Below are 27,580 nucleotides of genomic sequence, written 5' to 3'. Positions count from 1 at the left end.
GTCCGCGCTCTAGATTCCGAGCAAGAATCTTCCTCGGTCTCTTAAAAACCATTCGAACCATTTTTACCACTTTAATAACGAATATTGAGTACATGTTTTGATTAACACGTTTTACTATCTTAATGACTATGTACCAACTAACTCCATTACATGTGTACTTATACTGTAATTGTCTACAAATAAAATTGTACTCCCTCTGTCCCATAATAATATGTAGTAGCAAACAGGGACCATAACTGTTCTAACGAAAAAGAAATAAGTCATAGAATAACAAGTATTTCATAAGGATCAAGGATTATAAATTAACCGAAAATTTTTGCTCTTGTTGGTAAATGTTATCGTTGTTATCACTTATATGTATGTACGTATGTTATCACTTATAACAGTTATCAAGGAGAGAAATTTATTTCGATCGCTCATAACAGTTATCGATGGGAGAAGTTTATTTCGATCGCTCATAACTAGACTGCGGATTTTTATGCAAAATAAAAATTTCTTACCTGAATTGCAACAAACTGGAGTAAAATAGAAAATTATTTTCTCCCCTATCATGTTTAGTAGGTGGAGAATAATATGATATGTTTTTAAATTTTCCTAATATTTTTGCTATTTTAAATTACACCTCCTCATTATTGTCATAAATGCATAAAATCCGCAGTCTACGCATAACAATTATGGACGAGAGAAATTTATTTCGATCGCTCATATGAGAATACTGTACTTTTTATACCAAAATATGGAAAAATGTCGAATTCTGAGAAAAAAAGTATTGACCTTCATCAGCCCTAAACCTAATAATTAACGAGTAAAAAATTTTCAGGAAATAAAGGGAAATTACTCGTTAGTTATTAGGTTTAGGGCTAAGGAAGGTCAATACTTTTTTACTCAGAACTCGACATTCTTCCATGTTTTGGTATAAAAAATATAGTATTCCATTGAAAAAAACAAAGTCGACCTTCAAATCTCCGAAACGCTTCCACCTGTAAAAAAACGAAATACACTAAGTAATGTACACTTTCAGACCATGCAACTTCTGTACACAAAACTTGTTCGCGCAACGCATACTTTGGAAGTTATATAGATGAGCAAGTTGCGTTCCTACTGAAGTCCCACACTACCCCCCTTCTGGGGGTGTGCATAAAAGCATTTTTAAATCACACCTGTAAAAAAAGGTGTGCAAGTTGCGTGAACCACCGTGTATGTTTCTAGCGTATTAAATAAATATGTCAGCGAGCACCGTCAGTGGTACACGCGATCTTAAGGGGGCCGTCTCCTTGCAGATGACGGTCGCGCGTGAACACTCACACACCGCTAGAGTACACTCACACACCGCTAGACCACGTATACGTACGCGAGAATTGCTAGGATCAGGGAAATGCGTTCTGATTTCTCGATAATGCAAAGACGGGGATTTTTATTAGTCAAAATCGCTAGATAAAAGATCAATCTAGTGCGCTGTTTGCTTCAAAAGTCGTTCTTTTACGTTTCCGAGCAATGATTTTGCAATATTCGGCTGCATGTTGCCCGTCGGAGAGGCTAGTACGCCGGCGTGACTGCAGCGCCATCTAACGGGCAACATGCGACGGGCAACATGCAGCCGAATATTGCAAAATCATTGCTCGGAAACGTAAAAGAACGACTTTTGAAGCAAACAGCGCACTAGATTGATCTTTTATCTAGCGATTTTGACTAATAAAAACCCCCGTCTTTGCATTATCGAGAAATCAGAACGCATTTCCCTGATCCTAGCAATTCTCGCGTACGTATACGTGGTCTAGCGGTGTGTGAGTGTACTCTAGCGGTGTGTGAGTGTTCACGCGCGACCGTCATCTGCAAGGAGACGGCCCCCTTAAGGATGTTCTGGAGGTACAATGGGAGACAAAAGTACAAGAAATTCGAAATCCATCAATACATGGTAATGAAAGCCCCATTCATGAGTATATTTTTCATTAAACTTTTGCGAATACTGTACCCTCTGTAGCTATATTCAGTGGTCTACACTTGTCGCGTTTCCATGCTAGTGAGAGACAACACGATAAATTTGACGTTTTGTAACAGTTTATAATTTTTTTGCTCTGTAACTATTTAGTGAATCCTAATAAATTTTGTGCATAATTAATTACATAATTTTTACTACATATAAAAAAAATCTGGAGTCTCTAGTTGCGTTTTTTCAAGGTTTAAATAGGGTTTGAAGTGGAATTTTATGAATTCTCCATAAGAAGACGTGTTAAAATGTGCAAACTTTAAGTTGCTATAATTCTTAAACGGTGCAGTGGAATCGAACCCAAACTTTGGTAATTGCATTAATTTAGTAAGGATTATACCTTGTGAAATTTTCAAAAATTTTGTTGCGTTTTTATATACCTCCAGAACATCCTTAATGGTTAGTTTAACGTGTATCATCGGTGGTATTAAATTACATCTACTAACTTTCGTCAGAAATGCACAAAATCCGCTATCTAGTGATTAGAACATTCCGCAGAGTCTGGTGATTAGGAGGATCTAGTCAACTAGGCTCCCTGCGGTTCACCGCGGAACACCATTCAGCGCGATTTGTTTCCGAATGAGTCTGCAGGTCGTTATTAGCAGATTAGGTGCGAGAGTCAAAGTGAAAGAGAGCAAGAGAAAGAGAGAGAGAGAGAGAGATAGACAGATGAGGGAGTAGCGGGTTCGGTTTAGCGGCATTCAGCACCGTCAGTTTCGTTCGACGTTCGTTTCGACGAGGGTAATAAATTGTGATCAATTCGGACCGGTCGACACGCCACGATTCCTCCCCGACCACCACCTCCCGTTCGGCTATTCGTTCGAGTGGTGTAACACGACTGGCTATTTGCATTTAACGGCGCATTGGAGAAAACAGCCGCGTCGATCGATTCGCATTCGCGCGAGCACTCGATACACAGAGCCCTCTCGATCCTTGTCGGAATCGGGAAATTTTCTCGAATTTCGACGGGCGGCGCGGCGCCTGGTTTTTTTTTTTAATTTCGTCGAAAAAGAGGAACCGGAAATTGGAAACCGGGCGAGAAGGAGGAGGCGCGCTCAGAGCAAAGAACCGGGAGCCGTTCGAGCGTGGAACAGAGAATCGCAGGGAAACAAGATTAACGCGTCGCCGTTGCTGTCATAGTCGTAGTCGTACTCGCGATTAACTTTGCATGCTCTCTCCTTCGCGGTCGTGCCGGTGCTCTTACGATTCTGGCGCCGCGCGGTGGGGTATTTGCCCGATTTCAGCGGCCGCAGCTAGTTCAAAATTCGCTCAATATTGAAACTGCTGTAACTTTGCTTAAAATTTATCCAAATTTGATGAGAAAACAACCATTTTAAAGCTTGAGAGAGATTTCTACTTCTTGTACTGTATGCCGTCTTTACTGAAACGGATGTTTTGAATGCGAAATTTGTCCATAAAGAGGAGCGTAACAGCTATGGAGCGTTGTAGCTATTTTTCAATCAGGTACTGCGGATTATAATCAATATTTTAACGTTATTCGTCTGTTTTATGTACACTACCAAAGAGTGTAATCATTTACAATTAAAATATCTATTTAAAATAGTTATTACAAAGAATAATCTCCGTTATTTATAATAGTGTGGAAAAATGTTATGAAGAAAATTTGCACGGTTCAGAGGGGGATATGTTGTGGCACAAACATTTTCTGCGTGGGTGGAGGCATAGAGGAGATTTCAAGGTGCAGATGGGGGCAGAAATGATCGGCGCGCGTAGTCGACACGCGCCACGGCATCGTCCGATTGTTCGCCGTTATAAAATGATCGCGTCGCGAAGAAAGAGCGCGCATAAATTGCACGGTTCCCGCCGAATCGATCGCGGAAGCGTTTGAAGCCATTGAAGACGATCCCGCGTCGGAGCGAGACTAAAGCCGGGCTGAACTTGCAAAAGGCGGTTCTGTTTATGATCTCGCTGAGCTTGCTGGCTGGCTATATCATTAGAATCCGGCGGCATGTATACGGTGTGTTTGTGGTGCACTCCATCAGGACGGGAGCGACAGAAGCGAACCGACGGGACCCGAAACGCGATGGCGAGACGAGACGCAGGGTGAGGAGAGGCCCGTGGCGACGTGGGGCGAGGCGGGGATTTGAAAAAAAAAAAGAAATACACTTTCTCGTTTTGTTCTGGATCGCGCGGTGGTCGCTCAGCGAGGAGCTCTAGAGCCCGTGACCAGGAAATGCAATTAGGGACGTTCTGCCTTGTATTGAAGCCTAATTTTTCCCTTCCACGGCGGAGAACAGAAAGGAGAAAGACAGAGCGATAGAGAGGAAGAGAAAGAGAGAGCACGTGGGAGGAGGAGTTGGAAAGAGAGAAAGCGGTTAGGTATTCTCTCGTTCCCTACACCCATTGCCGCATTCAGCCCTTGTCCAGTGGTAGCGCACATTGTTCGGGCGATACGAATCCGAGTCTATTGACGTTGCCGTTCGTCGAATTCTCTCCGCGTCTCTCCCTCCCCTCGTCCGTCTGTCGCATTCTTTTTTCTCCTCTTTTATATCGTTACGCTCCTCTTCCCTGCCTCTTCGGCTATTCCCTCTCTCTTTCTCTCTCTATCTCTCTTTCTCGTTCTGTCGCGTTCGCGTTCCCTTTCGCTACCACCCTCCCGTCTATTTATCCGTCTTCTTCGTTTCCCGTTGTGACGCAGCGACGAGCAACAGAGCGCGACTTTATTAGAATTTTATTGGATCGCTGCGACCGCTTTCATTAACCTGGACGTGGCTAATTGAGTCGAGGCTTTACTTCCGCTACTCTTTTTCTCCGTTCGCCACCGAGCTCTCCGTCACTGTGTCTCCTATATAAAGCTCGTTCTCTCTCTCTCTCTGTCTCTCGTCGCCGTTGCTCGCGCGTCCTCCGTGAAAACGCGCGATTCGAATCCCTGTCCCGAGATCCGATCCTCGATCTCATTTCTTCCATCTCGTAGACCCTTCTTATTCCTTTCGCGTTATTCCTTTCCACGCCACGTCGCGTCGGCCCCGTCTGGCTCCCCGCCGATTCCGCCGAGCATTCGATTTCCTTCCGTTTGTCTTGGTTCTCCGGCGGCGTTCATCCCCTCGGTCCCATCCCGCCTGCCACCCCCATGGAGAACGCGAGCGCGTTTAACCTTCGGGAAAGATGAATGCGTCGGATGGCTGCCGCGGAGCTTACAAGAGCGTGCCCTTTATGTCGACGATAATACTCGCGACCGCTTGGTACTTCGCGCCTCGTCCCGCTCAGCCCCGAGTCACCTCGTTCCTCGTTCCGCGTTGTCTCCTCGCATCCACCCCTGTTTCCACTCTGTCACCATTACTCCCGGCATATTCAGAGCAGTTTCTTTTCCACCGATGCCAGAGAGAGAGAGAGAGAGGAACAGAGCGTCCTACCGTGTACCCACCTGCTCCGACGAACTTTCGCCTCCGGAAGAGGCAAAGTCGGCCGCCACTCGACAAGGATTTCTCTTTCTTCGTTTTCTGCGTTTCACTCCCACCCTCTCTCACGCCCTCGTCTCGCCTCACCCTGTCAAGCCGTTCGCCGACGATACCGTTCTTTTTACGGCGAAACGCGAAAAAGAACGCGGCGCGTGTCACTCGCTTCTTGGTTTGTATCGTGCGATGCTCTGTTGGAAAAGATTGCCCCACGGGGCACCGTCGCGGCTCCGTCGAGATCGAGGGCAGCTACGAAGAGAGAAAGAGCGGGAAAATTGAGGGGGATACAGTTACCCCCTCTCTGTCATTATCGGGTTCGTCACATGACAATGTGACACGTGCACGACAGAGACAGAAAAGGAATTGTTGGGGGATACTCTCCGCCATAGGAAAAGTAAGGTAGAGTGGAAGAAAAGTCTTGATCTGGCTTCACTGATCATCCAAGGCAGAGTCGGGCATTAATCGATTAAAATTTTAATCGAGATTGATTGATTAATGTGTACGATTAAAAACAGAAATCATCGTGAAATCGACGATTGATGAAGGTAATCGTCAATCGTTGATTAAAAGAAGAAATCATCGAGAAAAAAAAACATAAAAGCACGTGAACAGAGTTTATGTTATACAGGGTGTCACAGCTGAAGGAGGCCACCTAAGTATATCCTTTATTTTTAGTGGCACAAAAAAAATATTTTTGGCATCATTTAAAGGGTATCGAAAGAGGAATATCATAGAAGAAGAATTCTTTTTTGTCCGGTTATTTTTTCATAGTATTTTCAAGATCATCGTTATTTTTATCGGGAAAACGATTCACGATTGAAGTAGAAATTTAGTCGTCAATCGTAGATTAAATTTTTGCCCAACTCTGCTCCAAGGGCACTTCACGGTGAACGAAACGAAGCCTCCGGAGCACTCTACGTCGCACAGTGGTCTAAACGGGCCATTTAGCTGGAGAAAATTATTCTAGCATTATTTTAAGACTTAAAGCCGTAGTTAAGTAGGTCATTGGATTCGTCTTGACATCAGCTACAACAATATGAAATAAAAAATATTTAGTAGCATTTAAAAAATTAACATGATATAATATTTTTTATTTAAAAAAATTTTTTTGTCAAATTTTTTAATTGGAATTTATAGATGACCTAGTATCGATTAACTTTTGTTCGAAACATTTTCTTGCCAGATTATCCGAAATGTTCAAAACATCGTGGTGACAATTGGGCATTTGCACCGATAAGCTTCTGAACCGAAACTTTTCATTGGATTTAGCTGGCCAAAATTATTTATAATGTTTAATGATCCCGCAACGTTTACAAATCACATGTAGTATCATTTTGTATTTGTTTAAGTATTTTAAAAACATCATTTCATCTCAAGTGTTTACGTCTGGAAAGCGTGCGCGCCCGAAACGCAAGGACCGCTTGGCGCGATAAACAAAATGCTGTAAAAAAAAGGTGCAGACTCGTGCAACTTTTTTTTTGTTTTGCTGTAAGCCCAAACCTTTGACAATTACAACCGCGCTTAAAAAAATTCTCGGACTCAACCTGATATACAACATAATTACTCATAAAGTGTTACAATCGTAACAAATCTTATTTACATACTAATCGTGTTGAAATGTAAATAATTACCATAAGATATGCAATAAAAAGATACAAAATTGTTGAAAGTATAGTCCATACTTACTTGCAAAACTTTCATACTGGAAAGAAATATGAACAACTTACTTGAAACATATAAAAAGTGTCTCATCGAATTTTAGCAGCAAGACACGTACTACGAAAATCTTTAACTTTCGATGAAGTACAGCACTTCATGGGTGCCTGAATGATAACAAAAAAAAATTAGTTCACACTTTAGGTAAATTTTTGAAATCGACTTTTGGCCAGCTAAATCGCTGAAGGGGACCACTGTGGCGTCGCATAGGACAACGAAAATTCTTTTCACGGGGAACAACACACAATGGAAATCAAATCGAGAGCCTTTCCTTCCTTCGAGAACGTCGAAACGTTGCCCCCGGTGGCAATTCGGAGCGCTCTCGCGGCAAAGAGCGCTCTCGCTGATTTCGACGGATCGTCCGCAACGGGCCGCGTGAAATCGAACTCATTCCCTTTGCCGCGGAAATAGCTTTGTCGCCTTTGTAACCGGACGAGCACCGGCGACGCATAATTACGCGTGTCACGCGCCCCCTCCGTCAAATTGAATTCGTTACGCGGTGAATTATTCCATATCTGGTTTGTTTCGCGGCGGACGAGATGTTTTCGAATGCGACGCGCGACACCGTTTTCTAATTTGTCAACGTCCACGGCCCCTCCCGTTTTTTCTGTTATAAAAGTTTCCACTTACAGCTCGCAATTATGGATGCTCGATAGGGAAACGGGGCTGTCGGATGTTTCACCCTTTTTACTTTACAATCAACCGAAGCGTACCGCCAGATATTAGCAGTCCGGATGCGGGCGAAATTTTAAACGGAACACCTTGTATGTAAATGTACTTATAAAAAATATACGAGGTTTGATTAAAAAATACGCGAATTTGTAAATTTCCCGGGCGGTATAAGTCCAATTGCTACAATGTTTTTTTGTTGTGTCTGTACAAACTAATATTTTTATTAATCATTAAGAAAATAATATTTTTAGACATTAATCACTATAAATAAAAGCGTGGGGCGCCCACGAAGATTACGTCAATACAGTTTAGCGCTCCACGCTTGTAGTTATAGTCACTAATGTCTAAAATAGTTATTTTCTCCTTTTTAGTGCATTTTAATAGAAGCATGGTTTTTAAAAAGTTTTTTTTTTACTTGTGAAAACAATGGAACAAAGAGAGAATTTGTATTAAATTTTGCTATGAGAATGGTACAAAGTGCAGCACCGCATCGGAAATGTTGAATGTTGCTTTTGGCGAATGTTCTGTGAACAGAATATCATTTCGCTGCTTATTTGAAGTACCAGTTTGTCCCAAAAATTTCTTTCGGAATGTGTTCCTTTAATGTTGCTAAATAAATACAAACAATGCGGTGATATTTATGTTAATTTAGTACTTCCTAACATGAATTCGCAGCTTTTGGGACAACCTAATATTTATTTAGTAATATTAAAGGAACACATTCCGAAAGGAGCTTTCGGGACTTTCGTGTATGAAAAAGTATACGGACTAAAATATGGTACGTGATTGTGGGACTTCAGCCGAATTATTGGCTAAACCGTGCGACGTCACGGCCTAGCCATTGGCTAAGAGCGAGAGGACCCCCTTTACCCTTGTGCCGTCGCGAGGAACAACTCGCGAGGCACGAAGAGTACTTTCGGACCCTGTCAAAGAAACTTGTTTATTTTTCGTCGAACGAAGCGTCGCGTCGTTCTAAAAAAATTCGTGGCACTCGATTCTTGCGAACAAATTTCTTGCACGAGCTAATAGAATCGCGGGAGGAGTCCGCGGAAGCATTGTTCAGGGTACTTACGCGGCGCGTAACGAACATCGGGGAGCCGGGAGTGGCGTGGAGCGTGGAGCGGCGAAGTTTCGCGATAATTCGCCGATTCGAGGCCGCTCGAACGCGCTCGCGGTTCACGGCGGAGGAGTCTCGCGCTCCGCGGAGTCTGCTAGATTAATTATCACGGTTCGCCGGAGAAATCGATCGACTCGGGCTCGCGAGGAGGCGCGATCGCGTGTGCACGCGTCGACACTCGTCGGGTCTCGCGAGGGAAACACGCCAGCAGTCGTTTAAGAGTCAGACAGCGGTTTTGAGGATCCCAGGAGTGTTCTCGCGACCCGAGCCGAGTCGAGTCGAGTTTTATCGCGTTGCGTTGTTCCGCGAGGAAACCCGTGTGCCCGTTATTTCGTTACCGTTTCCTACGTCGAACGCATGCGAACGCACACAATCGTGTAAACGCACACATTCGCGGGCCAGACATGTTCGAAACCGAGGAAACAGTCTAGAAGACCGCCAGACGTGGATCGTGTCTCGATACACACACAGAGCGTGTTGGTCGACGTGCAGTTGAGCGCAGCGCAGCCCGGCGCACGTCGTCGGCGCGATATTAATAATCCCGGAAAGTCCTGGCGGACTCGAAGCCAGTCGACGTATTCTCCGAGGCCTGGAGAGGACGCTTCACCCTCGGGGAACGACTAATTAATTTATCCGATTACCAACCGGTTCAATCCACCCCTTTAGCGTCTCGATACACCGACGATTTTCAACCCTATCAATCTTTCAACAGCCACTGCCGGTTGTCTCTTGTGTTTGCTATCCGTGGCTTGCTACCGGATCAATTAACCGAGACGCGTCGATGTCGGAGTCGGAGCACGCGGCCTGTTCCGAGACCGTTTTGCTTTTTCGAGAGATACGATAACCCTCCCTATTTCCCTCTCTATCTCGAACTGAACAATATTAGTTCAGCAAAGATTTGTAATTGCCCAGGTACACTTACAGAAGGAGGCGATTGGCACCCCGCAATTCTCAACGATGAGAACATCGGGTCTGAATCGTTAATCTGGACAGCTCGAACTTGAGGGTTGATTTAGGTGTCTTTCTCTCTATCGAACTGAACAGCTATCGCTGTATTTTCGTTCAGCTAAGATTTTGTAATTGTTCAGGCACACTTGTAGAAGGAGACGACTCGCACCCTCAATTCTCAACGGTGAGAACATCGGACCTCAATCGTTAATCTGGACAGTACGAAGTTGAAGGTTGATTTAGGTGTCTTTCTCTCTATCGAACTGAACAGCTATTACTGTATTTTAGTTCAGCTAAGATTTTGTAATTGTTCAGGCACACTTGCAGAAGGAGACGGTTGGTTCCCTCGGTTCTGTACGATGAGAACATCGGGTCTGAATCGTTAATCCGGACGGCACGAACTTGTCGGACGAAGTATTTTTCTCTCTATCAAACTGAGTAGGTATCACTGAGTTTTAGTTCAGCAAAGGTTTTGTAATTGTTCAGGCACACTTGTAGAAGGAGACGACTCGCACCCTCGGTTTTCAACGATGAGAACATCGGGTCTGAATCGTTAATCTGGACAGTGCGAACTTGAGGGTTGATTTAGGTGTCTTTCTCTCTATCGAACCAAGCAGCTATCATTGTGTTTTAGTTCAGCAATTTTGTAATTGTTCAGGCACACTTGAAGAAGGAGACGGTTGGTACCCTCAATTCTCAACGGTGAGAACATCGGACCTCAATTGTTAATCCGGACGGCACGAACTTGAGGGACGATTTAGGTGTCTTTCTCTCTATCGAACTGAACAGCTATCACTGTGTTTTAGTTCAGCGAAGATTTTGTAATTATTCTGGCACACTTGTAGAAGGAGACGACTCGCGCCCTCAGCCTTCAACGGTGAGAAACATCGGACCTCAATCGTTAATCCGGGCAGTACGAACTTGAAGGACGATTTAATAGTTTCGTGGCGAGGGAGAGAACACGGGTACACCTTGGCGAGCCAAGTTATAGAGCACGTTATGATCGAGTAACACGGTGGGTGTTGGGAGCGGAGGGACAACGGAAACGTCCTGTCTTTGATAAAGATTCCATTTAAGAGGAGCAAGCACTCGGAGAGAGCATTCCCAACCTCGTTTCATCGATAGTGTGTACTCAGGCCTTGGAACGTTCCGGCTCGTGTACCTCAAAGACACTCGAGGGAGAGAGGAGAAGGGCTCTGGCATACCTCTGGCGTACGGCTATCATGCCAAAGTAGTAGTAGCAGCAACAGCAGCAGCGAACCTCCTTCACGATAAGATCTGCGCGCATCGAATTTAACGATTTCCTTGAACATCGACCGGCAAATATTAGCATAGCTATTATTGCTCCGCGGACGGTGCTCGTGCACGATCGAATCGAATCGAATTCGAATTCGAATCGACGCGCCAAAGCGTTGCCAGCCGCGTAAATGGTCCGTGTTTCATCGCGATCCGCTGATTCAAGGAGCCCTCGGGTAGTCCTGTTTGGATTATTTTTGCAATTTTATCGACTCCGTATTTTTACGGCCGCCACAAAGGGAACCGTTTTAAAACAAGGTCCTTTATTAACGATGTATTCCGATTCTTTTTATAGCCGTAATCGATTGATTCGCTCGCGATAATAGTCCGCTGTAAAACCGCGCGTGCACGCGCCCCGACAAGGTAATTCGTTATTAATATTCTTTCGCAAAAGATTACGCCGCGAGAAGCGCGAACCATTAGCACGCTTTTTACGTATTTATAAACTAACCTCGAGAGAAAGAGCGCAGCTACGGCGAGATATAAAGTGCAGACTTAATTAGGTTTTTCTTTCGACGGTGAAGTCCATTACAGAGTCTTCGAAAAAAAAAAGAAACGAGATCGTTGAACTCGGTAAATTGCGTAGAAGTTTAACCAAATTGCGGGCAGTAAATATTATGCTAGTCCAAGATAAGTGGCTTGATCTTGTCACCGGTGTAAACAGATCGGCGGTTTGTATCAAGATTTTATCAGACAGTTACAAGAGGAGCAGCGTCCCAACGAAACCCCGTTAAGGCGATATCCGATTTTTAATTAAGTCCCGACCGCGATTAAATCTCGAGTCCCGCGCAGGTTTCGCAAGTTTCGAGGAAGTTTGCCTCTCTCCCGGCGATATCAGCCCCTCGAGAGAGAGAGAGAGAGTCCCCTCTCTCGATTCCCTTCCTCCCTTTTCGTTGTAGAGCTTCTTCCGAAACAATCACGCGACGAAACTTGCGTCGTCACCGCGCCGACGCCGACACCGACGTTGCTTTCTTTCCGCCGTGGACAAGGAAATTTGAAATTTAATTCTGCATGCCAACCTCGAACTCTCTCGAACAAGCGATCCTCCGAAAGAAGAACTCTGTTCTTGGCGCCTCGTTACTTCCGCCAGACTTATTTTCCCACCGAGATCGTTATTCTTCTTACGTACTTATTGCTAACTGATTTCGCTAACTTCCAACTCTAATCCCTTCTCCTTCTCCCGTCCCTTTCCTCGTCGGCTTCGCGCTTCCATTATTTTAATCCTGTCGAGAGAAATTTTTCTCCGACGAACTCCTCCCGAATTAACATTTCATAGGAAAGGAAAGTTTATCCGAGAAAAAGCTTGTGTTTGCTTAAACCCATCGGGGCCCGGAGGAACCTGTACACGTGTCGTTGAAGTTGAACAAATTTTCACGGTATTTCTCAAGTCTCTTGACTCTTATCAGGTCGGCTCGGTATTCAATTCAGACAAGAAACTCCATGAAATTCCATGAAATAAAACAGTTCTGGAGAGAACTCAAAATCCAAGAATTACTGCGGTTAGAATGTAATGGACGCGTCACCAGTCGGAATGAAGATCCGCGCCCCGTTGTTCAGTTCGACGGAAGAGTCGACATACCTGGTACATATACAGTGGGTGTACAAAGTGTTCGTACACCTTTTAAAAACTAATAACTTTTTTATAATTGTATCAAGCGACCTCATTTTTTATAATCAATTAGAAGCATTGGTTTACGAAGTGATATGCAAAAAAGATTTTCCAAAAATTATAATTTACAAGGTTACATGCAAAAATGAAAAAAGGCATTTTTAATAGTTATACACATGCTGAAAATTTCAACGAAATCGGTTGACGTAGGAAAAAATGACACGCATCGAAAGGTGTACGATTCTGTGGATTTTAAGCAGAAATTGATCAAAAGTCGTATATAACTACGATTTTCACCATTTTTAACCGCTTGTAGCTCGCGTGTATGTTAATCGATTTCGATGAAATTTTCAGCATGTGTGTAACTATTTTATATCTACAAAACATACACATTTTAAATTTTCTTTAAGGGTCCCAATAAAAAAGTTTAACCTTGTAAATTAAAAATTTCTGGAAAATCTTTTTTGCATATCATTTCGTAAACCAATGCTTCTAAATGATTATAAAAAATCAGGTCGTTTGCTACAATTATAAAAAAGTTATTAGTTTTTAAAAGGTGTACTAATACTTTGTACACCCACTGTACATAGTTTCTCAATCGCCGTTTTCGTTGAAAATAAAAGCGTTTACGTTAAAGTTATCTATTTCACTAGGCTGTGTCTTTCGATTACAAAAGAACTCGACTCCAATGATATCCTTCAACACACGAAAATTTGTCGGTTTCATCGGAACCCAATATATTTCGCAGCACCGGTACACGCGAGAAAATCCTTCTCCCTTCTATACAGAATTTTCGAAAAGCCGATTCGACGAAGTTGAAACTGCTGTGTCGAAAAATCGGACATTTCACGCGTCCCGGCCCGATATCGAATCTGCGCTGCGATCGTCGATGGCTCCCGATATAATCGGTAATACCGTGGCGAAGTGGATTTAAAGAGATTCGAGAGATAGAGGAGAGGAGCTGGAATATAGAGAAAGAGTGGGAAGAGGAGAAAATCGAAGATCGGAGATAAATCCGTCGGCTGTGAATGCGAGTTCGTGTGTAAACGCGGGTTCCGTCTGCTCCCGGAAGGGACGCGGTTTCACCGTCGCGGTGTAGGACGGGGTTGGGAAAAAGAGAAGCGGCGTGATAGAAAAAGGGGAAGAGAGAAAGAGAGAGAGAGAGAGAGGGGCAGGGAAAAAAACAGCTGAAAGAAACCGTCGAAGAAGATCGTCGTGGCGAGCGCGGATGGAACCGATCGTAAATTATTCCGCGCGTTTAGGGGGTTAAGCGACTCGCGCCCCTTTCAGCCAGCGGCGCGGTTCAAACCCGAGCACAACCCGAACGACCCGAGCAACCCGAGCGTTCCTGCGACCCTTCGTTCCCGTTTGCCGTCGAGCTGGCCAGGCCATCCATTCCCGACGAACCTCGCGACAAGATGCGAACGGATGGGGTAAATGGAGGGTGGAAATCTATGGTGCCATTAGCGTGACCTTTCCTTCGTTCCGTCCTGGGTCGCGGGGCTGAAAACCGAGCCTAGGACACCGGGCACGATCTTCCCAACCCGCACCCGACACATTCCTCGCTCGTCGTAACTTAAAGCCCCGTATTTTTGCGAACGGTTTTATTAAAATAGTAAATCGGCCGGGGGAACGCTCGCGGACAAGCTTTATCCGTTTCATCGACTCTCTCCGAGCGCCGCTTAATCCCCGGCAGTCTGTTTCGCTCATCCTCGTTCTCGACCTCATCCCCCTACCTTCCGCTCCTTCTTCTTCCGGGCTCTCCTGCTCCTCTTCATCGACAGGGTTTCAAGTACCATTTTAAATCTTACGAATCCCATCAAGTCGATTTTGCGCGCTAATGAAGGCTCAAGACGGACGAGAAATTTTAAGAACTTTGCCTTCTCTCCTCTCTTGGCGATATACCATTTCGTTCGGGTATCGTTAACGTTTGATGGGGGGTTTCCAGTTAATCACTAGTTTATTCATCGTACTTCTACGCGATCCCGTTCATTTCTTCGTGAACCGAAATAACGGCACGCGTGAAATTAATTCGGTTTTCGTCAGCCAAGGTGCAAAGTCATGATCGTCGCACAAGGAACTTTTGGCCGTCAGCTTTTTCGAGGATTACCGGTCGACTGCCGTTGGGCAAAGCGTTAACAGGCTCCTTTGTGTCTCCATTAGCGTTCCCTCTCTTTTCTCGATTCTCGGGGACTCCGAGGCGGAAGGTGAGCGAAACCGGAACGTTTACACACTCTGCCGGTTTCGTTAATTTCTTTCCGAGCGCGCGAAAGAGAGAGAGGGGAATAGAGAAGGGGAGAGAGAAAAAGAGGAAAAGAGAGAGAACACGGGACGCGCTCGATGCTCGGAGATTTTGTTGGGCGCGTGGCAGCAGGCCGATTAACGGGCTGAAAAATGTAAACGCCGTTGCCGGTTTCAGACGGTCGTGTTCTGCGCCGTTGGTGAAACGAGCTTCCCTCTCTCGTTCTCTTTCTTTCTCTCTTTCTCTCTCTCTCACTCTCTCTCTCTCTCGCTCTCGAAGATTTTTCTCTCTCGGTAGCGCGTCGTCCCCATTCTCCTTCATCTTGCGGAATCGCGGGGACGTAATCGTCGCGTTTGTATCCTTTTCCTCGAGCAATTAGATCCGGTGGACCGCTTTCAGGTAGCTTGCGCGCGTAGTCAGGCAAAAGGCCTGCGAGAGCTCGAGCCCGCGCCCACGGCCGCGGCTCCATGAAAGCGCGGCTAGTAGACGAAGTTGCTTTCATTTCTAACTACTGCTTGAAGACTTTGACTCGGCCGGAGAAGTAGCACCTCATTATCCTACATACCGACTCGTTTATGCTCGACGTTGTCGACCTGCGAGCCGAGCCTCGTCTCGTCTCGTCTCGTCTCTGCCAACCAACGCGACCCGACAAGCTACAAGCGCTCACAGGGAGCCAATCTCTTTCCGAAGTGTGCCTCCACATCTGCCTCTGCCATTTTCTGCGCGATTCCACCATGATTCGCCGATATCATCTTGTTGGAACTCGACGATACCATAATGTCTTAGGTAAGAAGGGTTTAGGCGCAAGCGACGGTCTCCCAAGGACGAAAGTCAAGTCATAAAGTCGTCAGTCTGGTAGAAGCACAGCTAGCCTGAGCAAATCGCAACATCGTACAGCTTTCACGTTTATTATTAACACATAGATTAAATACAGCAGTGCTGGTCACATTTGTCTGAATCGAGACAGAACCGTCCCCACTGTAGCGCTCACTGTCCCCTTCCAGTAAGCGCCGCGGCAGAGTTGGGCAGTAATTAATTACATGAGTATTTATTACATCTTCAATTACATGTGCAAAACTGGACTATAATTACAATAAGAAAACGGTTAAATGGTCCAAAACATAAAAGTTAGTGGTTTAAAAGAACAATTACACTGAAGTAATTGTTAGACTCAATTAACCAAGCGAGCCCAGCACCAGTGTTGCCAGATCGAGGAAATTGAGGGGAATACAGTTTACCCCCTCTCGGCTGACCAGATTAATACGAGACCAGTTTACGGTTTTAGTGGGGGATGTTGGAGTATGCTCATGGTGCTGGAATGGGATAGTGGAAGGGAAAAAGATTCTCTAACGGCACTGCCCAGCACAGAAATACGTAATACGCGGAAACACTGTGTCGTTATTTAGAGCAACACGTTTTTATAACGTGCGGCGACTAGGGATGGGATCAAGTTCAATAAGTACTCACGAATCCGAGTCAATTTCAATAACCAAGTTTCATTTCATGGGTTTCGATTACCACTTAATAGCAATAATGTTTCAATGATTATATTTGAAAGGTATTCATTTTGTACGAACTGATATCGAACCTCGGAATGAGTACATACAAGTTTCGAAAAGATACTTATAAGTACATACTTTGATCTTCAAAGGAATCGAATCTTTCCCAAGCATAGAACTGCAAAGCAATCAGAACTGCATAGTAGGTTTTAAGCAATTCGTAACTATTTAAGAATAATATTTCCGATAGATAATGAAATAATAGTTATGCATGTTGAATTAAATTATGCATTAGAGGACAACATAATTGATTTTAAAGGTAAAAGAATATAATGATTAGAAAAATCCAGAGAATTTCCGGTACGATATTCATAAAAGTTTCGAATCTGTTCGACCAAGATTAAAGACATTTCCAACACACCGCGAAAACGGAACATCTAATCTCGAAACCGTGCTTCGCTTCATCGCGTTTCACCCCGTCAGATCTAAACGCTGCCACAGTTGACCCGAATCCGACGCGACTACCGGCCTGCAAGCATTTACGCGTCTCTCTAATTTTCCACTGAATTTTTCCCAAGCTCAATTTCCCGTGGAAAATTATTTTATAGAGACCCAATTGACCTACTTGCTGCGCGACTCGTCTGATGCAACACGATTTTTTATCCCGTTCGCTTCAACTGGGACACCCGGTACACACGTTGATACCCTGTACACACGTCAATATGGAAGCAAGGTTAAAACGAAAACCTGGAAATAAAAATTTCATTCATGGTTAAAAATGAAATTTCTATCTTTCCTCGAAATATATACAGAAATATCGAATTATAAATTTAAAAAAAATGAAGGGGTAAACTTTTCATATATCCAAAAAAAAATTACATAAAAACAAAAATTTTTTTTGGTATCGTATGAACCCCATTTTACCATGCAACTTTGTCCTGCAGACATTTGGCGTATCTTTAAAAACAACAAAGATATTTGAGGTGGCAACGTTAGGTGACTCACCCTGTATACGATGGAACCGTTATTAATCAGAAGATGTATTTCTTCGATCTATTCGCGAGTGTCCTACATTTAATTGCTTCCGAAGAACAATTATCCGATATTTTTCATTCATGGTTAAAAATGAAATTTCTATCTTTCCTCGAAATATATACAGAAATATCGAATTATAAATTTGAAAAAAATGAAGGGGTAAACTTTTCATATATCCAAAAAAAAATTACATAAAAACAAAAATTTTTTTTGGTATCGTATGAACCCCATTTTACCATGCAACTTTGTCCTTCAGACATTTGGCGTATCTTTAAAAACAACAAAGATATTTGAGGTGGCAACGTTAGGTGACTCACCCTGTATACGATGGAACCGTTATTAATGAGAAGATGTATTTCTTCGATCTATTTTCGCGAGTGTCCTACATTTAATTGCTTCCGAAGAACAATTATATCCGATAAACTTGAAGTACGAAGAAATTCGCACAGCGGCGTGCGACGAAGAGGGATGGCGTTTCCTTGTGCCGGCCCTCACCCCCGCCTCTTCGGATCAGAAGGATCCTCAAAGCCCCCGACGGAGCCGGCGACAAAGCAATGCACCAGAAGCAATTTTTCCGAATCCGTTTACCAGTTCTTTGCTACGGTTTCGAAGTCCCGGCGACCGTTGTTCCTCTCGGTCGCCCACCCCCGACATTAGCTTCTAGCTTTCATCCGGAAGTCCTCGGCGAATATATCGGGAGAGTGGGACCTTCTGACCACGGTGCGTCAGAAAAACGTAAAACGACTAACGCAGGTTGCAATTCCCGGAATCCTGATGAGTGCTTTGAGCACTGGCGGATCTAACCGTAAGCGGTCTAAGCGGCCGCGTGGGGCCCCGCAATACCATAGGACCCCGAATTTTAAATAAATTTATTTAATGTGTAACGGTATGAAATTTTGCAATATTTTTCATTTTCGTTGATAAGTTTATGAGAACTTTCTCGCAATTTCTATTTCCGACTTGAATTTGAGGGCCCCAAAATGTTTACCGCTTGGGGCCTCTACTTGACTTGAGCCGCAACTGGCTTTGAGACAATTTATTTTGGTCGATAATAACTCGAGATGTTGATGCGACCTTAAATAAACCAACTTAAACAAAAAAATTTATTTTCCATTGCAGTTGAACTTAAGCGGCCGCGTGGGGCCCGCAATACCATAGGACCCCGAATTTTAAATAAATTTATTTAATGTGTAACGATATGAAATTTTGCAATATTTTTCATTTTTGTTGATAAGTTTATGAGAGCTTTCTCGCAATTTCTATTTCTGACTTGAATTTGAGGGCCCCAAAATGTTTACCGCTTGGGGCCTCTACTTGACTTGAGCCGCAACTGGCTTTGAGACAATTTATTTTGGTCGATAATAACTCGAGATGTTGATGCGACCTTAAATAAACCAACTTAAACAAAAAAATTTATTTTCCATTGCAGTTGAACTTAAGCGGCTGCGTGGGGCCCGCAATACCATAGGACCCCGAATTTTAAATAAATTTATTTAATGTGTAACGATATGAAATTTTGCAATATTTTTCATTTTTGTTGATAAGTTTATGAGAGCTTTCTCGCAATTTCTATTTCTGACTTGAATTTGAGGGCCCCAAAATGTTTACCGCTTGGGGCCTCTACTTGACTTGAGCCGCAACTGGCTTTGAGACAATTTATTTTGGTCGATAATAACTCGAGATGTTGATGCGACCTTAAATAAACCAACTTAAACAAAAAAATTTATTTTCCATTGCAGTTGAACTTAAGCGGCCGCGTGGGGCCCCGCAATACCATAGGACCCCGAATTTTAAATAAATTTATTTAATGTGTAACGGTATGAAATTTTGCAATATTTTTCATTTTCGTTGATAAGTTTATGAGAACTTTCTCGCAATTTCTATTTCCAACTTGAATTTGAGGGCCCCAAAATGTTTACCGCTTGGGGCCTCTACTTGACTTGAGCCGCAACTGGCTTTGAGACAATTTATTTTGGTCGATAATAACTCGAGATGTTGATGCGACCTTAAATAAACCAACTTAAACAAAAAAATTTATTTTCCATTGCAGTTGAACTTAAGCGGCCGCGTGGGGCCCCGCAATACCATAGGACCCCGAATTTTAAATAAATTTATTTAATGTGTAACGGTATGAAATTTTGCAATATTTTTCATTTTTGTTGATAAGTTTATGAGAACTATCTCGCAATTTCTATTTCTGACTTGAATTTGAGGGCCCCAAAATGTTTACCGCTTGGGGCCTCTACTTGACTTGAGCCGCAACTGGCTTTGAGACAATTTATTTTGGTCGATAATAACTCGAGATGTTTCTGCGACCTTAAATAAACCAACTTAAACAAAAAAATTTATTTTCCATTGCAGTTGAACTTAAGCGGCCGCGTGGGGCCCCGCAATACCATAGGACCCCGAATTTTAAATAAATTTATTTAATGTGTAACGATATGAAATTTTGCAATATTTTTCATTTTCGTTGATAAGTTTATGAGAGCTTTCTCGCAATTTCTATTTCCGACTTGAATTTGAGGGCCCCAAAATGTTTACCGCTTGGGGCCTCTACTTGACTTGAGCCGCAACTGGCTTTGAGACAATTTATTTTGGTCGATAATAACTCGAGATGTTGATGCGACCTTAAATAAACCAACTTAAACAAAAAAAATTTATTTTCCATTGCAGTTGAACTTAAGCGACCTTGAATGACCTCCACAAATAGGTCATTGTGTTCGTCTTGAAACACTGCACCAGAATGTAAATAAAAAACCATACCGTTCGATTAAAAAGAAAAAAAAAAGCAGAGTTCACCTTCATATCTCCTTGACGTCTCAGTCTGGTGCATTTTCTTGTATTAAAATGTTCATTTTCTTCAGTTTAATGTATCAATTGAGGATAAAAAATAGATGATGTGCTATCTTTTGGTGACCTGTTCACAACGCCTCACCCAGGGGGTATAAGCTGAAATGCAAATAATTCAACCACTAAGTTTCTGGCCCTGGCTTATAGGCGGCGTTGGTGTTCCCCATCACGTGATGGGGGCACATGCGCAGAACGCTTGCTTGGCTCTGACTGACGCTAACGCTTAGCAACCTAACCCACACTGGAATTGTTCTGAATTGTTCTAAGCGAATCGAAGTTGGTCCAAGTGAAAGACAGTGAAAGAGTAGCTATGGTTGCTAAATTGTGCGTTGTTCTTAATTGCCCCGGCAATTATAGCAGTTTATACAAATTTCCTAAGGACAGGAAATATGAGAAAAGGATTTCTAAGTGGCTCTCTGCGACTGGGAACAAAGTGCGGCGAGGACTCTCTCTGTCTGCCGTACCAAGTTTATGTTTACCAGGTATTTATATATTATTTATTTACAAATAAACATAGTTAAGAAATGATGGTATAAACATGTGCGATAATATATCTTGTCTTTATATTCGCAGATCCTATTGAAGTTCCGCTGGATTACTTTTGTTTGAGATAGCGCGTACCTATTATACGAAACATTGTAAGAGAAAATAAATAGATTTATAATAAATATTTATTTTTTATATATTTCAAGCTGTATAAATTTCTACCCTTTCCACTTACAAGATTAATTGTACGCGTGTACATTAAAGTACATATAGCTACGGTAGATAGAGTTGTGTGAGTTACGCGAGTATCTGTGTGTAAGTGAGTAGCGTTTGTATTTATATATATATATATATATACTGTCATTAGTTCGACCCTTTTCGGCCCTGAGCTATAGAGGGCGCTGAAATACTGGCCACTTCTTTAACACGGCAGCTTACACCCCCTGGCCCCACCCTGTATATTCGAGAATCCCGAAATTTCCTAGAATCCGTCCCGTTCCCGAATAAAATTCTCGAACATCCAGACCACCGGGATTCCCGAGAATATATTCGGGTTCTCGCACACCTCTAGACACAGGAGATCGAAATTCGGTCGCGCGGCAGTGTTCCTTTCTTATCGCGCGGCTTCCGGTACGAACTTCGAACAACGACGGTTTTCGGCCGGAGCGGAACGACGCGACCGGGTTGATTTTGCACGGCGCGACTCGCGATTCCGGGGGAAACTCGAATAATAACCGCACAGAGCGGGGCGAGAGGGAGGGCGAGAGACACGTATGGTCGGCGGCGAGTGCCGAGAACCACCACCGTAACGAGGAGACTTTAATAATGGCTGTATCACCACGAACAAAGGTATATCCGTCCGGGTCGCGCGCTGCGACGCTCGTGGAAAATGCGTCATTATCCACTCGTGAAAACGACGAGGGTTTCGTGCAGGATTCGCGGCCCCGGAGCCTAGGGGATAGGGGCGGGGACGTCGCGACGGCTACGACGCCTGCGATCCCTGCGATCGGCAACGTTTTTATTCTCTATGTATATGTATCTCTCTTTCTCGATGCTGTGCGCCATCCGATCCTAATCGGAATAACATAATTCTGGAATAAGATCTCGGCTAGTGTCCGAGGACTCGAGGACGAAAGGGAGTGTTTGTGTCTTGGGTTGCTGAAGGACCCTGGACATAGGTCGCGCGATAGTCGACAGGTGTGCCACGGTGAGATAATGCTGGAGGTCTAGAGAAATAAAGGGAAAGTGAAACGGAAGTCGAATCCACGGTTAGAAAAGTAGATCCAGGGAATAGCTGGCAGGTGCGTCGAGCTAAGATAAGGAGAACAGGGGACCGGTGGAATAAGAATGTAGCCAAGGGCTATGAGCTGCGACTAGGGATTGCAATCCCGCGTCATTAGTCCAGTCAACGAAAAATCGTAGAGGGAAATGGAAGGAACACAATTTTCAACTTTGGGACTTTGTCTGGACTAGTTAGGAGGTAAACATACTAAAAGTCTCCACTCCTAGGAGGTGAGCGGGTGCAGGGGGCACGTAGAAGATCCCTTTTTCGGTTTTCCGCTTATATTTCGGAAACTATGTGCCCCCTGCACCCCGCTCACCGCCTAGGAGTGGGGACTTTTAGTATGTTTACCTCCTAACTAGTCCAAACAAAGTCCCAAAATTAAAAATTCTGTTCCTTTCATTTCCCTCTACGACTTTTCGTTGACTGGACTAATGACGCGGGATCCCGCATCGCGGGATTGCAATCGCTAGCTGCGACGATTATGGACATAATAAAGCCTGTGGATGCTAGTAGGATGATTTCGCAGGTCACGGGGGATGTTAACGCGTTCTCCAAAGGTGACGGCTGGAGAGATCGGTTTCTGAGCGTCGCGGGACGGTTCGGAACAACTCGGAACGCGATTTACTTCTGTGTCGGGCCTCGCCAGAACGATGGAAGCTTACCACTCGACGCTCGGTTCGTAAAAGCTTTCGCAGACAGTGCGGGGAGGAGGTCAACCGAACCCGTACGCTTAAGTGCTCCGGCTTGGTGTGCGTTCGTGGCACAGAGTCGTGTAACGCCGCGCCGGTAACGGCAAGCAGAATCGAGTCGAGTTGTGTCGCGACTAGCTTCGTCCCACCTCGCCTCGTCTTGCGACGAGAGCGTCGCGACGAACTGACGAAACGCAACGGGGGCAATGCTACCCCACACCGCCTCGCGTTACACGATCCCACTGTTGCTCGCGGTTCTCGAGCCCGCGGACAACAACCCGCTGAAACCTCGGACACACGCGCCGCCAAATGTTTTTTAGTCCGTTTGCATCATTAACGCGATGTTTCTGCTCATTATCAAAGCGCGTTGCTTTCTTACGAGCCTTGATACCGATCCCCAGAGTTGGGAAATAATCAACTAATACAGGGTGACAAGAAATAACGGAGTTAAACGTTTCTTATTATAATTCTGTCAAATCGACGAATTTTGAAAAACCAAATGATAACAACCACAACATGGACCTTTAGTATTCATATATTTAAGAAGTTTCGAAGTGACCACCCTTTGAGCCGATTCAGAGGCTCAAACGTGTTTTGAAATTTTCGGCTGTGGGCCCGCAGCTCTTCTTACGTCATTCGGTCCCACACCCGGCGCAGAGATTTTTTCAGCGACTCGAAACTTTTATGGGGCTGAGCACAGGCCCTGGCCTTCAATTATTTTGCTATGACTAACTAATCCCTTTGCAGTCGGAGCTGTTTTAACTTGGAAATTAAACATTTCTTTCGACCTAGAATAAATCCATTGTGTAGTGTTTTCTTGATTTTATGGATACGAAATTGATATAATACCTTGTACAATACTCTTAAATGCGTAACTAATTAGATACCAACATTGATCATGTAAACAATATTGTGGATAATATTTTATAAAGAATTAGTCTGGGTGAAATATGGAACAGTAAAAGATACGAAAATTGTAAAATATCGTAACATTTTTAATGCAACAAAATCATTAAGGGATGAAGTCAATATTTATTTTGCTCCTGCTTCCCACAATCAATGCAGAACATTTTTCTTTTGTATAAAGATTTGCAGTGTAATAAAATTGTACAGTCATTTTGAATTATCTTCAAATTCTAGAGAACGATTAATGACGCATGAAAATACATCGCATCGCGTCAGCACCCCTTCCCAATCAATTTTAAAATTCTCCTCAGTATGTTCACCTGTGTACGGGAATAACGAATTATAATCAATCCCGGAAGAAACGAAAAATAAATTGGTAGGTCCACGACACGCGCGCGATCCAAGGAAATCTCGTTTGCGCGTTGACCGGGCCAACTCCGCGAGTAAACCCCGAAAGATGGATCACGGCGTAGGGTTCAAGATCGCCGGGAATCGTCCTTTCCTCGATCGACCTCAAAAAAAGAAAGAAAAAAGAACAGAAACGAATAAAGCAATACCTACTGAAGGAAGAAAAATTGAAAAAGAAACGAGAAACTCGTCCGATTCGCTGGTGGACGTTCCGAACGATCGATTGAGGAAATTTCCGTGGAGCGAGTAGCGCGTACACACAGGGTCAATGCCACCCCCGCTACCGCGCCGCGCTGCGTGCTTCTTATCCAATTCTATTTTGTCGCGATCCAATCTCAATCCCAATCTCGATTCGGAACCTAGTCCCGATATCATCCTATCCGTGACATTTCTGCCCCTCGAGCGAGGCTTACTCTTTTTCTTTTTCTGGAAGCCGCCCCCGCGTAGCTTTCTTCGTCCTCCGACTGTTCCCCTTCTTCTTCCCTCTCCCTCCTTCTCGTTCTCCTCTTTTCTCTTTCATTCTCGCAGTGAATCCTTGCGGCTACACGATGATCCACCTATTCAGCCTGCGTTCAACGACTCGACGACCCTTCTGTCTCTCTAGCCGCGACTTCGTCTTCGCTCGTCGACGTATCGACGCCGAGAAACGATTAGGTCTGCTGGAAATTCTTATCCATTTTCCGAAATCCCGTGAAAGAGAGAGCCAGACATCTACCGTACATTTTGAAACGGTAGACTGTTCGGTTAGTTCGTTCGGTGAACGAATCGCTCCATCGCTCGAGGCGATAGGCGGTTCGATAAACCCATCGAGAAACCGGCGATCCGCGCGCGCCAGGTCTCGTTTCCTCCGAATTTAGGTGAATTTTTTCCGGGAATCCCTGCGCCGACAGTAATTCCGCGCCGTTCCACGACCTGGAAGTGCCTGCACGTGGGATTGGATCTCGGCGATATGAAATACTTGGTGAACTTCCGGTAGACGGCACATGGCGAACGGGGTCAAAGTTTTCATTAGGCAGGGGCGAAATGAAAAACGAAGACGCGTAACAAACGCGAGCCGGATATCATCGCGATGGAGACCGGCGCGCGGCGTGAGGGCAACCGGGAAACATGCGAGCGCACAGTGTTGCGATCATGCTAATCAGCTGCACAAAACTCATCACGTAATTCCGTAAAAAATACATAGATGCTAATCGTATGAAGTAATGTCTACACAGTGAAAATATTAACATTTCTCTGACTCCCACAGACTTTTTTGCCGACAGAGCTTTCTACCACAAAAGCTCTTGTATCTAATTACTATGAATCGATAGTTTTAAAATACGTTTTGTACTTAATTTTCTATATTCGAAAGCAAGCTTTTAGGATTGAAACTAACGGCGAAAGTGCGTTTTATTGTCTTAATTAATTCCGTTGATTATATGTACACAGGGTGAGTCAGCTGAAGGTGGCAACCTAAATATCTCCTTTATTTTTAATGGCACAGAAAATATTTATGCCATAATTTAAATGGCATCGAAGGAGGAATATCATAGAAGATTTTTATCGGGAAAACTTATTTTTTTAATTTCATCTTATAGCGGCTGAAAAGATACATTAGAATATGCTCAAGTCATTAACAAGATGGAATAAAAAGAAAGAAGTTTTCCCGATAAAAAATAACGATGGCCTTGAAACAACTGAAAAAATAACCGGACAAAAAAATTGTTCTTCTATGATATTCCTCCTTCGATATCATATAAATTGTGCCATAAATATTTTTTTGTGACATTAAAAATAAAGGAGATACATTTAGGTGGCCTCCTTCAGCTGAGACACCCTGTGTATTGGGTTGGAACGAAAGTTCGTAGCGTCACTGTACATTAAAATTGAAAGCTGAAACTCAGATATTTATTCATAGATTTATTCAATAACATATTTTCCATTCTGTTATTGTGTTATTGAATAAACATATGAATGAATACCGTAATTTTATCTTCGATTCTTAATCTGAAAACGCTACGAACTTTCTTTCCAACCCAATATTATGAAGGGTATGTAGGTTTACAATATTCAACAAGCTCAAAGCAGGCAATAAATGCCAATAAACGGACAAATTTTTGTTGGTAGCATTAGGGCGGACTTCAAACTGTCATTTCATGTTAATTATAATGATATGAAGTTTTGGAAGTTTGGAGGAACTTTGGAAAGACAATCAATGGATTGTATAAATATGTTTTGGAGAAATCGTGTATAGATAGGTTACGCGAGGAAGCCAAAAAATGTGGACCGCTTAATATTTATAATATCTGCACACTTTCTATTAGTAATCAATGAAAAAGGTTTTGTCCAGCTAACACCTCGAATCGCAGCACTGTGGAGCGTGGGCGAGGTGCTCGCTACTGGCTCGTTGCGAGGCTGAGAGGACCGGTGTGGAACGGCGAGGAGCGGCGAAGAGGGGACGAGGAATCAGCAGCGTATCGCTACATAATTTAACAAGTTATCCCGACTTAGCGAAGTCAATCTCTCTCTGCCTCTCCGTTCCTCCAGCGGCTATCTCTGCTGCTTGGCTCTTAACGAACCACTCTGCCGGGTTCCTCGAGTTTGGAGCCGAGACGTGGCTAGGCGAGGCCGATACCAACCGCTCCGGCTCTTCCCTTGGCAAAGATACTGCCGCTGATTCCCGATATCGTGTAAACGCGTCTTTGCTCTGCCCGCTCGAAAGCCGCACGCGAAACCAACGAGAGGAGACAGCGTTCGCCATCGATCTTCAGTTTCAAGGGGTTAAACGCGTTTGTTTAATTTCGACTCTGCCGTCCATGAATCAGACTCCGTTCTCGGTCGTACTCTCGTACCCCAACTAAAGCGACGCGACGGCTTCGAATTATTCGTGAGTCGTCGATTGTACGAAGACGAACCTCGTATTACGTCGTTGCATATGAAATGTCCGATTTTAACAGTAACGTTGAACAACCGCAACTATTTCTTATCGATCAAAGAATCACACGTTTCTTGATTGCATTATATTACGGTAGAAATTGAAATTTTCGGTCACTCGCATGCTTCATTTACAATGTATTGTACCTCTCTCCTTATGCAAATCAATTTTTACGCACCTGAACGTGCTTTGAGATCTCGAGCAGGTTTTCAAACTTCACACTTAAATGCAAATCCACATATGCATTAATAAATCGTATTATTGTTATATTAGAGACGGGGTTGCACCATGGTTCTCGGGTAGAGGTTTATCACGACAATTTATTGTTACATTCAATCGTTGTAGAGCAGATCATTATCATCTTGCAGCATCTCCTTCACGACTACATATAATAGATGATTCCAAATGTAACTGCGGCAATGAGGTTCAAGATCTTAACCATATCATTTGGCAATGTACCTTGTTCGAATCACAAAGAGTTGATCTCATGAAAAAATTAAGGAAG

General features: G+C 43.8%; 1 protein-coding gene and 1 long non-coding RNA gene across 3 annotated transcripts in view; both read left to right on the top strand.

The window, feature by feature from the left end:
• Window positions 1–27,580, top strand: part of Slip1 (SLo interacting protein 1) — a 160,630-nt gene that overhangs the window by 46,232 nt on the left and 86,818 nt on the right. The gene's annotated exons all lie outside the window — the stretch shown is intronic.
• Window positions 1,854–22,398, top strand: LOC143221861 (uncharacterized). The gene is made up of 2 exons (XR_013011877.1): window positions 1,854–20,869; window positions 20,961–22,398. It is a non-coding gene; the product is annotated as an uncharacterized LOC143221861 (long non-coding RNA).

The sequence above is a fragment of the Lasioglossum baleicum genome, chromosome 3 (genome assembly GCF_051020765.1).
Source record: "Lasioglossum baleicum chromosome 3, iyLasBale1, whole genome shotgun sequence".
Classification (NCBI taxonomy): Eukaryota; Metazoa; Arthropoda; class Insecta; order Hymenoptera; family Halictidae; genus Lasioglossum; species Lasioglossum baleicum.
This window is presented reverse-complemented; position numbering and strand designations above follow the sequence as displayed.